Genomic DNA, 18,685 nt, shown 5'->3' with positions numbered 1-18,685 from the left:
GGATGCGAGTTTGCTTGATAGTGCTGTTTTTGGATAATTTGGATCTTCCACAGATTTTGCCTGGAAAGAGATTGTTTCTCAATGCTCCTATTACAGAATGTGATCTCATGTTAGCCATCGGGGGCCAGGTGCCTTATGAAGTAGCTATGCTACAAAGCCATCGTGTGGAGTTTTGTAAACTTCTTTATGAGCAGGTTAAATCCCCTCTACTCAGTTGGTTTAATTCGATGGTTCAAACTGGGACCATGCCAGATTCTTAAAATATCTCTAATGATCATGCTGTTGAAACTGGGTAGGGATCCAGGGTCATATCACCCTATATCTCTTTTGAAATCTGATGTTAAAAATTGTACATGAAAATCCTGACAAACCAGTTATCACAAGTGCTCCTGGATTTAATAGAAACTTCACAGGTAGGTTTTGAAAAGAGCGCACGACTGCTAAGAATAGGCGGGAGATTTTGGCTTCTCTGGAGACAGTGGGAGTGCGTCCGGTGCATTCTTTGATTTTTAGCTTTGATTTAGAGAAGGCATTCAACCGTGTTTTATGGCCTTTCTTTCCTCATTAAAGTGTTACGGAAATATGGCATTGATGGTTTCTTTAGCGATGCAGTTGGTGCTTTGTATTCCGATCCCAAGGCATTTATGTGGGTTAATGGGAAACGTTCACAGCTGTCTGATATCCGTCGGGGCACGTCAGGGGTTTCCATTATCTCCGTTATTTGCTTTGACTTTGGATCCCCTTATTAGTGACATCTGCTCCCATCCAGAAATTGCAGGAATTTCTATTGGGCGATCTATTTTTAAATATCAGCTTTTGCTGATGACCTTCTAGTACATCTTACTCCCCCCCCCCCCCCCCTCCCCAAGAAGACCCTGCCTGAGTTGTTAGAATTGTTTCAAGAGTTTGGTGACTTTTCTGGGTTTAAATTAAATAATTAAAGTCCTTGGCGCTTGCCTCTTCAGATGCATTACGGCAGGATTGGAGAGATGAATTCCCACTTCTGTGGGCTGAGGGGTCTTTTATGTATTTGGGGATAAAGTTATCAATGCAAATGTTCACTTTATACCAACTGAATATCTATCGTTTATTGGATACTATTCCTGCGCAGCTGGATGGTTGGATGCATTTGCCGCTTACTTTGCATGGAAGGATACAGTTGTTTCACATGACAGTTCCCAAAATGGCTCTATGTTTTACAAATGCTTGTAATAGGAAGATTTTAAAGATTGTTTTTCAACTATGCTCTAAACCGACAGTCTACTTTAAAGTTCCTGTTTTCTGATCGGAACTCATTTTTTCTTGCAAAACAAGATGAAGTCATGTCTCTGATTTAATTGATGCAAAAGAGAAATGGCGCATGTTTAAGGGTCAAGAGATAAGCCATCTGGCCAGTGGCTTGTTTACTTGAAACTAAGAGCATTTGACTACATTCTCTTGCACATCTTTGTAATTTTCCATGGCTCTGAAATAAATAAAAAGGGAAGCTTTGAACAGTGAAGCCAGAAGCTCATCTATGGATAGACGTATCGCATAAAAGGACCTTTTCCTGGTCACGAGACTCCGGCTTCGCTGAAAAAGGGGCTTCTCTCAGCTGATGTAAAAAGCCTGGATGTAGTAATTAATAACCAGTGATGTAATGATCGTTTCCTTTTAACTATAGATAGGCGTATAGTAGTATTGTTTATGTATGTATATTATCTTTCTTTATTCTCCTGGTCAAGAGACTCCTAGCTTAGCTGATAAGGAAGTCTGGATGTAGTGATTAATGACCAGTGATGTAATGATTGTTTCTTTTTAACTATAAATAGGTAATGTTTCTTTTTGGCTTTATAGCTTAATAATGACTTATACACTCTCCGTTTTGCAGTGAACCTCTAATAAAGAGTCTCATTTACCCAATACGAATCCAAAAGAATCTGCAGTCATTTATTCTCTGAGCAGTCTGTAGTGATAAAGAAGGCTGTACTTTTAGAGCAATACAATGCTGCACCTTCATCTTTTAAAGAAAGATCTGACACTACTGCATAAATTGCTGGGTAAATTTTGTTGGGGGAGACCACAAGCCTAAACTCCCACTGCGAATGAGATTTAGAGTTTAAACTATAAAGAACAAAGATTCATTTACATGCTCTATACTTTAATCCCTAAGGGTCTCAATTTAGAATTTGATTGGGCTTCCTTACTTTAAAAACTATAAAAATTAGTGAAGACAGAATTTCTGTTCACTACTTCAATTCTCAAGGGTCTTAATTTTATTTTATTTATTTTTGTTACATTTGTACCCCGCGCTTTCCCACTCATGGCAGGCTCAACGCAGCTTACATATTGTATACAGGTACTTATTTGTACCTGGGGCAATGGAGGGTTAAGTGACTTGCCCAGAGTCACAAGGAGCTGCCTATGCCTGAAGTGGGAATCGAACTCAGTTCCTCAGGACCAAAGTCCACCACCCTAACCACTAGGCCACTCCTCCACTCCAATTCAGAATTAGATTGGGTATTCTTAAATTTAAATTGTGAATTATTTTATTAGCTGCCACTACTTTGACTGGCTCTTCATTGTCACCTGATCTATTTAAATGTTTAGCTCAGTCACTGCTGCCATTTTGAAAAAGCAAGATATCATATGTGATCAGATACTTTGAAGGTGTAGGCATGCTGAGAAGTTTAAGCATTTAGTGGGTTTATTAATATTTTATTTATTGGGATAATTTTTTATCAAAGCAATTACATTTTATATACACATTTGTAAGCTATATGATATTATTTGCATTTCTTAAGGAACTAAACCCTGAGGAACAGTTTGAAACATGGCTCATATTGGCAGATGGTCCAATTTATAAAGATAAGTGTATCTCTTAATAGTTGAAGATATAGAGAAAGATGATGTAGATGAAAATGCTGTTTGAAGAAATTTCAAGGAAAATACATAAATGTTTAAATAAATGTTTGAAGATCTGAAAGTTCATTAATTAAAACTGAGTTAACATGGTTTATATAGAACGGATAAGATTTAGCAAGGCATAGGTTATATACCTATGTGATGGTTCTACAGTGGTTTAATATTTGTTATGACAGTGACTGAGGCGCTGGGTTTTTTGGATTTAATTCCTTGATACGATGACAGTTCTAGGATTTACTCAGGCGATCAAATCTCCAATCTATGACAAGGGACACACACAAGACTTATCAATGCTAGATAGGATGCTAGAAATTATTAGGAAAGGGATACAAAATAAAACCAAGAATATTATAATGTCTATAGCTCCATGGTGTGACCTCACCTTGAGTATTGCATTTAATTCTGGTCGCCTTATCTCAAAAGAGATATAGCGTAATTACAAGGGGTTCAAAGAAGAGTGACCAAAATGACAAAAGGGGTGGAATTCCTCCCAAAGGAGGAAAGGCTAAAGAGGTTAGAGTTCTTCAGCTTGGAAAACAGACCACTAAGCGGGGGATATGGTTGAGGTCTACAAAATCCTGAGTGGTGTAGAACGGGTAAAAGTGAATCGAGTTTTCATTCTCTCAAATAGTACAAAGACCAGGGGGACACTCAATGAAATTACATGGAAATACTTTTAAGATAAATAGGAGGAAATATTTTTTCACTCAAAAAATAGTAAGCTCTGTAACTCACTGCCAGAGGATGTGCTAACAGCAGTTATCATATCTGGGTTTAAAAAAAAGGTTTGGACAAGTTCCTGGAAGAAAAATCCATAATCTGCTATTAAGACAGACATGGGGAAATCCACTATTTATCCCTGGGATTGACAGCATGGAGTCTTTAGGATATTGGGCGACATGGACCATTGGTCTGACCCACTATGGTTATTCTTAAGTCCTGCAAAGGAGTCAACATCTTTGAACACAAGGCTGGTGGCATCGAGATAACACCCCTATCATGGGCTGATCATTTTATAATCACATTTTCTACATAAAACATTTGGGCCCAACCAAAGTTTGGAAGGAAATTCGAGACATGAGAAATCTGACTGTTGGTAACTTCCTACCCCCCCCCCCCATGTGGATGAAAAGATGACGACAATGTCAGAACAGGTTAATATCTGGAATGCACGCTTAGCAATAGCATTAGAAAAAAAAAAACAGCCCTTCTAAAGAAGGCCCAGTACTCTATGCACAAACGTCCCCTGTGGTTCTCCCCAGAACTACAGGTCCTTAAGCACCAAGAATACCAACTTGAAAGAAAACGGCAAAAATCTCGCCTAGATGAAGACAGACTCAACAGTAAGAAATACATGGCAATGTACCATTAGACTCTAACAGCAGCCAAAAACAATATTTCTCTGAGCATACTGAACAAGCTGCAAATTTAACCAAGCAACTATTTGAAATAGTAAACAGCCTACCGTGAACCCTACAACAAAACCAGCCTAGTCCCATCAAAACTCCCACCAGCTAATGAGAACACTCCCTCTCCTCCACCATGCACAGCCATTTGGGATCATTCAACTAGGTCACAGAGGAAGCTCTTGAAAAAATTCTGAAAGCTCTACCGCCTACAACCTGCCCTCTTGACTCATGCAGCAAAAACAGTACAGTTAACACTAAAACTGTTAACTCCTCTCTTGTGGAACAGCAGCTGCCAACAACACTAAAAAGAGCAGTGGTGCACCCCTACTGAAAAAGAAAGAGCTCCCTTGACCAGAACAAGCTCGAAAACTACCAACCAGTCTAACATTCCTTTCCTGGCAAAACTTATAGAATCGACAGTCTGAATGCAACTAACAACTGGCTAGATGAAAATAATTGGCTAGACCTATGTCAATCTTTGTTAAGATCACCAAGCCTACATTTTTTTGCACTTTTTCAAAGATTAACTTAATTTTCAATTTAGATCAGTTTTCCAATGTGCAAAACTGAAATTGTTCTCACCCCTATTTTGAAAAATCCCCAGGGAAACATTTAGGAACCATCTATACTTCTTCGCTTGGTACTCTGATCTCATCCCATGGTTTTCAGTATCATCTTTACGCCAACGACTCCCAGATCTACCTCTCTACACCAGAAATCTCAGCAGGCATCCAGGCCAAAGTTTCAGCATGCCTGTCTGACACTGCTGCCTGGATGTTTCACCTCCATCTGAAGCTAAACATGACCAAGACTGAGCTTCTATCTTTCCACCTAAACCGACCTCTCCTCTCCCCCCTCTCTATTTCTGTGGATAATACGCTCATCCTTCCCGTCTCATCAGCACGTAACCTTGGGGTCATCTTCGACTTCTCCCTCTCCGCTTCACATATTCAACAAACTGCTAAAACCTGTCGTTTCTTCCTCTATAACATCACCAAAATTCGCCCATTCCTTTCTAAGTAATGCTTTGATGTTTCTCTTACATATACTATCTGCTACCACATTTGCTTATTTCCAAATTGACGAAGGGCAACCTTCGAAAGCTAATCAAGAAATGTATTAAGTTATGTCCAATAAAAAAAGTATCTTATTTTCTTTAACATGTTTTATTTTGTTTGATTTCTATTGATAACCTTAAGAGTGGACTAACATGGCTACCACACCTCTCTCTACTTGAGTATGCAACCAGAACCCTCATCCACATTCTCATCACCTCTCGCTTGGACTACTGCAACTTGCTTCTCACAGGTCTCCCACTTAGCCATCTCTCTCCTCTTCAATCTGTTCAAAATTCTACTGCACAATTAATATTCCGCCAGTGTCGTTATGCTCATATTAGCCCTCTCCTCAAGTCACTTCATTGGCTCCCTACCCGTTTCCGCATTCAGTTCAAACTCCTCTTACTGACTTACAAATGCATTCACTCTGCAGCTCCTCAATACCTCTCCACTCATCTCTCCCTACACTCCTCCCCGGGAACGCCACTCACTCAGCAAATCTCTCTTATCTGCATGCTTCTCCTCCACCGCTAACTCCAGACTCCGTTCCTTCTATCTTGCTGCACCGTATGCCTGGAATAAACTTCCTGAACCGGTACGCCAAGCCTCATCTCTGGCCATCTTCAAATCTAGGCTAAAAACCCACCTCTTTGATGCAGCTTTTAACTCCTAAACCTTCAACTGTCCCCTATCCCTGATATGTCCTGTCTGTCCTAACCCTAATCCCTTACTTGTCCTGTCTGTCATAATTAGATTGTAAGCTCTATTGAGCAGGGACTGTCTCTCCATGTTCAAGTGTGAAGCACTGCATACGTCCAGTAGCGCTATAGAAATGATAAGTAGTAGTAATCTAATTTTAGACCAGTGGCTTCCATCCCCTTATCAAGGTGATGGAGGGCTGGGTGACTGAACAGCTTGTCTCTTTTGGATACATTCCAGATATTACACGATTCCCAATCAGGTTTCCATAGAGGTTTATTTATTTATTTAGATCATTTATACCCCACCTATTACCACATAAAGCAGCACAGAAAATGTAATTACATCACTGATTAGTTCAAGTCAAAAGTTACTTAGGGCCAAACTTTTTTGATGATTCAATTTGATCTAGTTCGTTTGATCTACTGGAATCATTTGGAATTTTTTGGTATTTCTGGTTTAGTATTGACTTGGATGGGTGGATGCTTGAAGAGGAACTATAGGATAAACATGCAAAGGGAACTGGCCGATTCTTGGGGAGCATCCCCACTGTCTCTGACATTCTTTAACATATTGATGCAACCGCTAGCTCAAGCTTTAGAGAATTCTAATATTTATTCATGCATTTATGTGGATGATTACCATCTTGTTGCCTTTTTACTGTGGGTATATCTCAGTATGAACATGACCTTAATTAGATGTTCAGAATTGGTGGATTATGGTTTTTATCTTATAAATTGAAATTAAACAAAGACAAAACTACATTTTTATGGGTGGAAAGACCAGCAGTGTTGATTGATAACATTATTCAAATTACAGTAGTTGCTCCAAGATGCTAAAGTCCAAATTGCAATGGGTACAAAACACTGCAATGCGAGTTATATTTGCTGTTGATAGGTACGAACATATTACTCCTCCTCTGTAATGATTGCATCAGTTGCCTTTAGAAGCAAGATTTCAATTTAAGATAGCTGTTCCAGCTTTTAAGGCAATGCACAAAGAGCTCCCAGCTTATTTGATGGCTTGTTTTATTTGATGGTTTGTTTTCATTTTTAAACCAAAACATTTTAAGGCCTACTAGAAATTAATATTTGTTAACGCAATGAGTTCAAAAAGAGGCTGCCACCATTGGTCCAGAAGTCACTGGAAGGCTGTCTGCCCTAACTCCCATTTTCCCAGATCCAGCAAGGACCAGCTGAGGAAGTCCAGAAATATAGAAAATCTCAAGAACAGGAACACGGGGAGGAATACCGGATGAAACTGAAAGAAGCCAAGAGAGAGGTACATCTGGCGAAGGCGCAAGCGGAAGAACAAATGGCTAGAAATGTAAGGAGGGGCGACTAAAATTTCTTCAGATATATTAGTGAAAGAAGAAGGACTAAAAAGGGAATTGTGAGACTAAAAGATACAACGAACCGCTAAGTAGATAATGATGAAGAAAAAGCCAATTTGCTAAATAGATACTTTTGTTCGATTTTCACTGAAGAAAATCCTGGAGAAGGACCATGAGGGACTGGCAAAAGTACACCTGAGAATGGAATGGATATAGCACCGTTCACGGAAGAGAGTGTGTATCAACAACTTAGAAAGCTAAAGGTGGACAAAGCCATGGGACCGGACGGGATCCACCCTAGAATATTGAGGGAGCTCAGAGAAGTTCTGGCGGGCCCTCTTAAAGATTTGTTTAATAAATCCTTGGAGACAGGAGAGGTTCCGAGGGACTGGAGAACAGCGGAGGTAGTCCCTCTTCACAAAAGTGGTGATAGGGAAGAAGCTGGAAACTACAGGCCGGTAAGCCTCACTTCGGCTATTGGAAAAGTAATGGAAGCCATGCTGAAGGAAAGGATAGTGAATTTCCTAGAAGCCAATAAGTTGCAAGATTCGAGACAACATGGTTTTTACCAGAGGGAAATCGTGCCAAACGAATCTCATTGAATTTTTTGATTGGGTAACTGGAGAACTGAATCATCGATGTGCTATAGACGTAATCTACTTAGATTTTAGCAAAGCTTTTGACACGGTTCCCCACAGGAGGCTCTTAAATAAACTAGATGGGCTGAATATAGGTCCCGAAGTGGTGAACTGGATTAGGAACTGGTTGAGGGACAGACGACAGAGGGTGGTGGTAAATGGAGTTCGCTCGGAGGAGGGAAAGGTGAGTAGTGGAGTGCCTCAGGGATCGGTGCTGGGGCCGATTCTGTTCAATATATTTGTGAGTGACATTGCCGAAGGGTTAGAAGGTAAAGTTTGCCTATTTGCAGATGATACTAAGATTTGCAACAGAGTGGACACCCGGGAGGGAGTGGAAAGCGTGAAAAGGGATCTGAGGAAGCTAGAAGAATGGTCTAAGGTTTGGCAATTAAAATTCAATGCGAAGAAATGCAAAGTGATGCATTTAGGGAGTAGAAACCCACGAGAGCCTTATGTGTTAGACGGGGAGAGTCTGATAGGTACTGAGGGGGAGAGGGATCTTGGGGTGATAGTATCCGAGGATCTGAAGGCGACGAAACAGTGTGACAAGGCGGTGGCCGTAGTGAGAAGGTTGCTAGGCTGTATAGAGAGAGGTGTGATCAGCAGAAGAAAGGAAGTGTTGATGCCCCTGTACAAGTCGTTGGTGAGGCCCCACCTGGAGTATTGTGTTCAGTTTTGGAGGCCATACCTTGCGAAGGATGTAAAAAAAATGGAAGCGGTGCAAAGAAAAGCTACGAGAATGGTATGGGATTTGCGTTCCAAGACGTATGAGCACAGACTTGCTGACCTGAACATGTATACCCTGGAGGAAAGGAGGAACAGGGGTGATATGATACAGACGTTCAAATACTTGAAAGGTATTAATCCGCAAAAACATCTTTTCCGGAGATGGGAAGGCAGTAGAACGAGAGGACATGAAATGAGATTGAAGGGGGGCAGACTCAAAAAAGATGTCGGGAAGTATTTTTTCACGGAGAGGGTGGTGGATGCTTGGAATGCCCTCCCGCGGGAGGTGGTGGAGATGAAAACGGTAACGGAGTTCAAACATGAGTGGGATGTGCATAAAGGAATCCTGTGCAGTAGGAATGGATCCTCAGAAGCTTAGCCGAAATTGGGTGGCGGAGCAGGTGGGGGAAGAGAGGTTGGTAGTTGGGAGGCGAGGATAGTGGAGGGCAGACTTATACGGTCTGTGCCAGAGCCGGAAGTGGGAGGCGGGAAATACTGCTGGGCAGACTTGTATGGTCTGTGCCCTGAAAAAGGTAGGTACAAATCAAGGTAAGGTATACACATATGAGTTTATCTTGTTGGGCAGACTGGATGGACCATGCAGGTCTTTTTCTGCTGTCATCTACTATGTTACTATGTTTTTACTATGTTAACATTGTCCTTGCTGGCTATAAGGACTGCCAACAGTTCTTAGTGGTTGGACTGTTCAACGATAAAGGGTTGCTGCTTCCAGGGTAACTGCTGAACTCCTGGTGCCTCCTTGCTCATTGATAAAGGCAACCACTATTGCACTATCCACTTTCCCCTAACTGCTCTCCCCCAGAGCAGACAGAGGAACTCGGCAAGAGCCAAGCAGACTGCCCAAGTCTACAGGTAGTTGATGGACCCAATGCCAGCCCAGGAAGCACTTGTGGTCTGCTCTGATGCCAACATGCCAATTCTCCAGACCATCGATGGGCCAGGAAGCCTCCACAGGGGACTAAATCCCCTGCACCACCCGGCCCATATTGTGGCCATGCTGAATCGCACTCCTAGGCACTCCAGGACTTGGGAAGGAACAATATGACTCAAGGCAATTTATGACTCAGCCCAGAGTCTTCAACAGAGAAATCATCAGAGAGATTGCCAAGCTCGCCTCAGACTCCTAGTTGCCTAAGATCAACCAGTGGTTGAGATAAAAAACAGATCCGAATTCCCTTGTACCATAAGTGCATCACCAACACACCTGGGAAAAGATGTGTGGCGACAAAGCCACCCCATACGGGAGGATCCAAACTTGACAATGACAACCCAGTGCACAAAAGCAGAGATACCGCTTGTGAAGGTTCACAATGGGAACGTGTAGGTAGGCCTCTGTGAGGTCTAAGGAGGTCAAAAAATCACACAGACCAAGGCAATCAGAAATCAGCAGTCTCCATCCAGAAATGTTGCACCCAGAGACAGGCCTTCACCCTTTTGAGATCCAGGATAGAACGAAAGGAACCTCCTTTCTTTGGGACCACAAAATAAATGTAATAACGTCCTAATTCCTGCTCTACTGCCTGAATAGGTTCCACGAGATGCTGAAGTGTAAGAGCAACAGCCCAGCACTTTGGCTCTGAGGCACAGGAAGACACCATGAATGCATCTGGAAATAACCCCCACTAGACCACCTCCAGCACCCACTGATCTGAGATGATATGGTTCCACTTGTGAGAGAACACAGCCAGTCTGTCCCCTATCGGAACCACAGAGGGGCCCACAACACCCTCATTGAGCAGGCCTGGGACCTCCAGCACCACCAGAGAGACCAAAGTCTCCAGATCTTTTAGAGCTTCAAAAGGAACTTTGCTTTAAGGGTCTGCCAGCACACAGAGTAAGTGCAAAGCAGCAGATCACTCTAAAGATACCCTGTGCCTCTCTGAGAATTTCTAGACAAAGAGTGCGCTAGGAACCCAGTTATTTGAGCTCTGGGAGACAGAAACCTAGCCTCGCTCGGCCTTCACCAATCTTCCCAGGTCTTCTCCAAACAGCAAACTGTCCCCAAAAGGGTAAATGGCTGAGCAGTTTCACAAGTGTCTGCAGCCCAGTGGTACAGCCAACCAGCCATGACCCATTAACAAGGAGGCCATGGAACAGGAAAAAAGACGCACCAGAACGTAGAAGATGTCAGCCAAAATGGCCATGCATGACTCCAGCTGGGATTCCTCGGTGGACTCTGGCAGCCACTGGAGCCAGCATAGCATCGCTCTGGACACACAGTCCCCACAAATGGCAGCCTGATCACTAGCCAACCCAAAGGAGAAGCCCCAGATGAAGTGGTTGCTCCACAAGCTTATCGTGGCGCTACGTAAGTGCAAAAAAACCCCTCCACCTGATCTTGATTTGTCCTTGCCACTTTCAGAGCACAGACTGTAGAAGTATGCTGGCACCTTCCTTTGTTCTAAGTTTCTGAAGTTGTCGAAGCCCCTAAAAATCTCCACTCTAGCCATCCAAATCCATACAGTGGAGGAGTGGCCTAGTGGTTAGGGTGGTGGACTTTGGTCCTGGGGAACTGAGGAACTTTCGATTCCTGGCACAGGCAGCTCCTTGTGACTCTGGGCAAGTCACTTAACCCTCCATTGCCCCATGTAAGCCGCATTCAGCCTGCCATGAGTGGGATAGCGCGGGGTACAAATGTAACAAAAAAAAAATCAAGGCAGAAACCTACTACTGATCATTTCTATAGTGCTACTAGAAGTACACAGTGATGTACACATTATATGTAGGTACTTTTTCTGTCCCCAGAGGGCTCACAATCTAAGTTTTTGTACCTGGGGCAATGGCGGGTTAAATGACTTGCTCAAGGTCACAAGGAGCTGCAGTGGAAATTGAACCCAGTTTGAAAGGATCAAAGCCCATTGCTCTAACCACTAGGCTACTCCTCCGTAGAAGTCTTGCCCAGCACTGGCTTTGCTTCCCAATTAGCGGTGTTGCTACCTAGTCTCCACTAAGATTCTTTGGATCCATTCCTTCCAATCAGGATTCCTTTGTGTTTATCCCACACATTTTTTTATTCCGTTACCGTTTTCATTTCCACCACTTCCCATGGGAGGGCATTCCAGGTACTTACCACTCTCTCAGTGAAGAAATACTTATTACATTCCTGAGTCGGCCCCCCTTCAATCTGAATTCATGTCCTCTAATTCTACCACCTTCACGTCTCTGGAAAATGTTTGCCTGCAAATTCATACCTTCCAAATTTCTATCCACAATGTGGCTTACAATATAAACATAAAATAAAAATAAATTAGAGCTACATTTAAATACATCATAAAAATTATATAGGAAGTAATAAGGGCAAATTCAGTAGGGCATCAGGAAAAAGTGAAATATAAGGAAGTAAATATTCAGGAACAGTAGAACAGGAAAAACCTCTACGACGAATTAACACGGTACAAAAAAAGTAGAGGCTAACCACAGACTAGACCAACTCAGGACATGATGATGGAAAATTTTATTGATAATTCAAGGGACCGGACCAGACAGGGTCCGTGTTTCAACACACAAAGGCGTATGCATGGATCAGGCAGTACGCTATGGAGTCTTTCTTGAGCCCTGCTTTCCTTTCTCGTTTTCTCCCGCATATTCAATGATGTTGGTACGATGTTTTTGTATTTTAATACATTGCTACATCTCCTGTTGACTTCATGCTTTCTCAAATTAAAACTGGCTTTCATGTGATCTATATGCGCTTCCTCTCTCTTGATAAACACTGCTGCTTAGACCACGTATAGGTATCAATAAGGTAATATAAGGTGGTACTTACTACTAGTCTCTTAATTATTCCTTCTCATATTTTTAACATTTACATTGTATATTTTACATTTCAGATAATTGCATTTAGATTTATTAGTTCCCAGAACATTTTGTGCAATGTTGACACTAATTGTTCTTTTTATTTTTCATTTTTTAGAATTGGTATTTGCAGGAGATTTGGTTTCATTTTTTTATAATTCTGCTTAACGTGGGTACCCTGTTGTGAGTTCATTTTCATTTTTATGAGATAGCTACGTAATCGTCATATTACCTTAACCTCATCATCGATATAGTTACACATAGTCCACTGATATCTGATTTATCCATTTTATTATATTTTATTCTAAATGTTTCTTTGTCCAAGGTAATATGTCTGCTGTTGAATACATAGGCAACATTATTTTATATGACTTATTACTTTTTTAATATGATTTGGTTATGAGTGACGCATATGTTTTTATTTTCTTATTGTAACATAGTAAATGATGGCAGATAAAGGCCTGAACGGTCCATCCTGTCCGCCCAACATAAACTCATTTTACATGGTATGTAATACTTTATATGTATATCCGAGTTTGATTTGTCCCTGCCTTTCTCAGGCAACACAGACCATAGAAGTCCGCCTTGCTCCGGTATTATTCTCCAAATACCGGCATCGCCACCCAATGTCCGCTAAGATTCCAAAGATCCATTCCTTCTAAACAAGACTCCTTTGTGTTTATCCCATGTATGTTTGAATTCCATTATCGTTTTCATCTCCAACACCTCCCGCGGGAGGGCATTCCACATATCCACCACCCTCTCATTGAAAAAAATACTTCCTGACATTACTCTTGAGTCTGCCACCCTGCAACCTCAATTCATGTCCTCTAGTTCTACCACCTTCCCGTCTCTGGAAAAGGTTCGTTTGCGGATTAATACCTTTCAAATATTTGAACGTCTATATCATGTCACCCCTGTTTCTCCTTTCCTCCAAGGTATACATGTTCAGGCCAGCAAGTCTCTCCTCGTACGGTTTGCAACACAAATTCCATAACATTTTCGTAGCTTTTCTTTGCACCGCTTCCAGTTTTTTTACATCTTTAGCCAGATATGGCCTCCAAAACGGAACACAATACTCCAAGTGGGGCCTCACCAATGACTTGTAGAGGGGCATCAACACCTCCTTTCCTCTGCTGGTTATACCCCTCTCTATGCAGCCTCTCATTCTCCCTGTCTCCTCGGCTCGAAATCTTGGGGTCATCTTTGACTCTTCTCTCTCCTTCTCTGCTCACATCCAGCAGATCGCCAAGACCTGTCGTGTCTTTCTTTATAACATCCGTAAAATCCGCCCCTTTCTTTCCGAGCACTCTACCAAAACCCTCATCCACACCCTTGTCACCTCTCGTTTAGACTACTGCAATCTGCTTCTTGCTGGCCTCCCACTTAGTCACCTCTCCCCTCTCCAATCGGTTCAAAACTCTGCTGCCCGTCTCGTCTTCCGCCAGGGTCACTTAACTCATACTACCGCTCTCCTCAAGTCGCTTCACTGGCTCCCTATCCGTTTTCGCATCCTGTTCAAACTTCTTCTACTAACCTATAAATGTACTCACTCTGCTGCTCCCCAGTATCTCTCCACACTCGTCCTTCCCTACACCCCCTTCCAGTGCACTCCGCTCCATGGATAAATCCTTCTTATCTGTTCCCTTCTCCACTACTGCCAACTCCAGACTTCGCGCCTTCTGTCTCGCTGCACCCTACGCCTGGAATAAACTTCCTGAGCCCCTACGTCTTGCCCCTTCCTTGGCCACCTTTAAATCTAGACTGAATGCCCACCTCTTTAACATTGCTTTTGACTCATAACCACTTGCCTCCACCTACCCTCCTCTCCTCCTTCCTGTACACATTAATTGATTTGATTACTTTATTTTTTGTCTATTAGATTGTAAGCTCTTTACGCAGGGACTGTCTTTCTTCTATGTTTGTGCAGCGCTGCATTCGCCTTGTAGCGCTATAGAAATGCTAAATAGTAGTAGTAGTAGCATCCTTCTAGCCACGGCCGTCGCCTTGTCACATTATTTCTTCACCTTCATATTGTCCGACACCAACACCCCAAGGTCTCTCTCCTTAGTCGAGATTGCTAGTCTCTCCCCTCCTATTCGGTATCTCTCTTTTGGGTTTCTACACCCCAAATGCATCACTCTGCACTTGGGGTGTACATATTGTTTTGTATTTTTAAATAAATGATATATGTATATGTATATGTATGTTTTACAATATCCTGTGTGACCCCTGAGGCTGACGCCTGTGTGCGTTGAAATACAGACCGTGTCGAGTCCCCTGAATTATCAATAAAATTTTCCATCATCATCTCCCAGGTTGGTCTAGTCTGTGGTCAGCCTCTACTAAATAATATTCAGCACCAAGTTCTAACATTGTTGAAGACTGAGCTAAAAAAGTAAGTTTTCAATAAATTACAAAATAACACAATCACTAATATATCTAATTTGTTTAGGAAGAGAATGGGAAAATTAGGTTCTTACCTTGGTAATTTTCTTTCCTTTAGTCACAGCAGATGAATCCATTAACTGATGGGTTGTATCCGCCTACCAGCAGGTGGAGATAGAGAACACTGAAAAACCAGTGACCCTTGGACGGCTAGCCCCAACTGCCTTCAGTATTTGAGATTTCCAAAGCAGAGTGAACAATAAAGGTAGAATAACAAACTTTCTTCACAGCGAACAAACGCCCCAGAACAGGAGCAATAACCATACAAAGGAGGGACGATCTCAACCTCCTGTAGAAATTCTGAGAACTGGTTTCCAACTTCTCCCAATGAGATATATATCTGCATGAAAGATCTGAACAAAAAACAACGCCAGACAGGGAGGGATAATGGATTCATCTGCTGTGACTAAAGGAAAGAAAATTACCAAGGTAAGAACCTAATTTTCCCTTCCTTGTCATCAGCAGCAGATGAATCCATTAACTGATGGGATGTACAAAAGCAATCCCTACTTAGGGTGGGAATAGGCCACACCATGAGCCAATACTTGAGCTCCAAAAACAGCGTCCTGCTTTGCAGCAACATCCAGCCTGTAATGCCGGGCAAAAGAGAGCTGAGAAGCCCAAGTAGCCGCACTACAGATCTCTTGAAGAGAGTGTGCACCCGTTTCAGCCCACGAGGAGATGGCACTCATGGAATGCGCCTTAAACGCTTCAGGCGGAGATCGACCTGAAAGCAGATACGCAGCAAAGATTAGTTCCTTGAGCCAACAGGCTATAGTGGCCTTAGACGCCGGGCCTCCACACTGAGGACCTGACAAGACAAAAAGGTGATCAGAAGTCCTGAAGTCATTTGACATCTGTAGATACTGCAACAGCGCCCTGCGGACATCCAGAAGATGTAACTGCCCAAAGGAGTCCGGGAATTCTTCCCTAGAAAAGGAAGGAAGAAAAATGGGCTGGTTGAGGTGAAACGCTCAAACCACCTTAGGCAGGAAAGAAGGCACTGTACGTACCGTTACGCCGGACTCCGAGAATTGCAGAAAAGGGTCCCGACAGGACAGCACCTGCAGCTCAGACATGCGTCTAGCGGATGTCATGGCCACCAAAACGACTGTCTTGAGAGTCACATCCTTCTCCGAAGCTCGCTTAAGCGGCTCGAAGGGCAAACACTGAAGAGCCTTCAACACTAGCCCCAGGTTCCAGGCCGGACAGGGCAACCGGACAGGAGGACGGAGCCTAAGCACCCCTCTGAGAAATCTGGCAATGTCCGGATGAGCAGCAAGGGACAAGCCAGCAACTTTCCCTCCACAGCATGATAATGCTGCCACTTGCACCTGCAGGGAATTGTAAGCCAGGCCTTTTTGTAAGCCCTCCTGCAAAAAGTCCAGCACAGTTGAGATTGTAGCTCGCGTGGGTGTGATCGCCTTTGATACACCCCACGCCTCAAATTTGCGCCAGATCAGAGCATAAGCTGCGGAAGTGGTCTGCTTGCTGACCTGCAAGAGAATGGAGATGACCTTGTTAGAGTAGCCCTTGTCTCTCAATTGCACCCTCTCAATAGCCAGGCCATAAGACCAAATCGGCAGGGATCCTCCATAGACACCGGACCCTGAACCAACAGGTTCGGCACTAGGGGCAAATGCACCAGAGTGTCCACCAATATCCGGCGGAGATCTGCATACCACGGAAGCCTTGGCCAATCTGGATCGATGAGAATCACCAGACCTCGGTGCTGTCGAATCCGCAGTAGGACTCGTCCTATCAAGGGCCAAGGAGGGAACACATACAGGAGGCCCGAGGGCCAGGATTGAGCCAGAGCATCCAACTCCGCCGAATGAGGATCTCTCCTTCTGCTGAAAAGCAAGGTACTTTGGCGTTTGCACTTGAAGCCATTAGATCCATACCGGGAGTCCCCAACTGGCACAAATCTGAAGAAAAACTTTGTCTGCCAGTTCCCATTCCGCCGGGTTGATTTGATGCCTCCTGAGAAAATCGGCTTGCACGTTGCTCTGACCTATGTGAGCTGCTGACAGAAGCTGCAGGTGGAGCTCGGCCCAGTGGCAAATCTGAGCAGCCTCTGCGGCCAGGGACCTGCACTGAGTGACGCCCTGCCGATTTATGTATGCCACCGCTGTCGTGTTGTCTGACAGAACCCAGACAGCAAGCCCCTTCAGAGTCTTTTGAAAGGCCATAAGAGCCTGGAACATCGATCTCAGTTCCAAGCGACTGATGGCCCACCCCGCTTCCACGGGTGTCCACAGACCCTGAGCATAGCTTCCTTGACAATGCGCTCCCCAGCCTAGAAGGCTGGCATCTGTTATCACCAGGCACCAGGAAGGAAGCGCCAAAGGCATTCCTTGGCGCAGCATCCTGTCAGAGAGCCACCACTCCAAACTGAGCCGGGCCGCAGGGAGCAACGTTAGTCTGCGTTGATATTCCTTGGACATCGGAGACCATTGTTGAAGCAGGGCAATCTGCATAGGCCTCATATGCGCTCTCGCCCAAGGCACCACCTCCAAGGTGGCCATCATCGACCCCAGCAACTGGACAAAGTCCCAAGTTCGCGGGCGAGGCATCCGCAGGAGCAGACGGATCTGATTCTGAAGCTTGCACCGCCTTTGGTCAGGGACAAAGACAAACCCCAATGCCGGGTCGAACCAGACCCCCAAATACTCAAGAGACTGAAAGGGGGTCAGGTGACTTTTGGGTATATTGACCACCCAGCCTAGCGCCTGCAGGACCGCCACCACTCTGGCTGTGGCAAGACGACTCTCGGTTGCCGAGTCTGCTCTGATGAGCCAGTCAACGAGATAAAGGTGAACTCTGATACCCTTTCGCCTGAGACAGGCAGCTATGAGCACCATTACCGAGGAAAAGGTACGGGGAGCTGTGGCTAGTCCGAAAGGCAAGGTCTGAAACTGGAAATGCTTTCCCAACACTGAAAAGAGGAGGAACCGCTGGTGTGGAGGCCAGATAGGAATGTGCAAATATAAGCTTCTTTTAGGTCCAGAGACGTAAGAAACTCTCCTGGCTGTTCCGCCGCAATGACGGAGCGCAGGGTTTCCATGCGAAAATGTCGTACTCTGAGAGCCTCGTTGACTCTTTGTAAGTCGAGGATTGGCCTGAAAGACCTGCCTTTTCGAGGCACGACAAAATTAATGGAATAGCGGCCGCAGCCGCATTCGGCGGGAGGCAAGGGGATCACCGCTCCGAGGTGCAGCAAGACTTGTAAGGTCTCCTCTACCGCCACCTGTTTTACAGCAGTGCCGCATCGGGACTCCACAAACACGTCTCTCACTGGGGCACCGAATTCCAGTCAGTAACCTTCTCTGATCAGGTCCAGGATCCACTGATCTGAGGTAATCTTGGTCCACTCCTCTAGAAAGAGGGAAAGACGTCCTCCTATTGCAGGCAAGGAGCAGTGGACAGGCGTCCCATCATTGTGGAGGATGCACCTGAACTCCAGGCCTTGAACCGGCCCCTGCGGAACGTTTGTCCGAGCGAAAGGAGTTCCTCTGCTGAAAACGGGCATGCTGAGAAAACCCAGCAGAGCGCCCCGGGCGATACCTTCGAGCTTCACGGAAGCGAGGTCTGGAAGAGGAGGGAAACACAGAACCCTTGGAAGAAGGCCTCGGCCTATCCTCAGGTAACCTC

General features: G+C 44.2%; 1 protein-coding gene across 6 annotated transcripts in view; it reads right to left on the bottom strand.

Moving 5' to 3' along the window:
* Positions 1–18,685, bottom strand: part of TIAL1 (TIA1 cytotoxic granule associated RNA binding protein like 1) — a 232,638-nt gene that overhangs the window by 199,432 nt on the left and 14,521 nt on the right. The window contains exon 1 of one of the 6 annotated variants that reach the window (XM_030202617.1): positions 12,273–12,282. The exons of the other annotated variants lie outside the window; for them this stretch is intronic. The gene's annotated coding sequence lies outside the window, so the exon portion shown is untranslated. Of the gene's footprint in view, positions 1–12,272; positions 12,283–18,685 lie in introns of those variants that run through there. 6 annotated transcript variants of the gene reach the window in all.

This window comes from Microcaecilia unicolor, chromosome 5 (genome assembly GCF_901765095.1).
Source record: "Microcaecilia unicolor chromosome 5, aMicUni1.1, whole genome shotgun sequence".
Lineage (NCBI taxonomy): Eukaryota > Metazoa > Chordata > Amphibia > Gymnophiona > Siphonopidae > Microcaecilia > Microcaecilia unicolor.
Note: the sequence above shows the minus strand (reverse complement) of the source record. Positions and strands in the feature narration are given on the sequence as shown.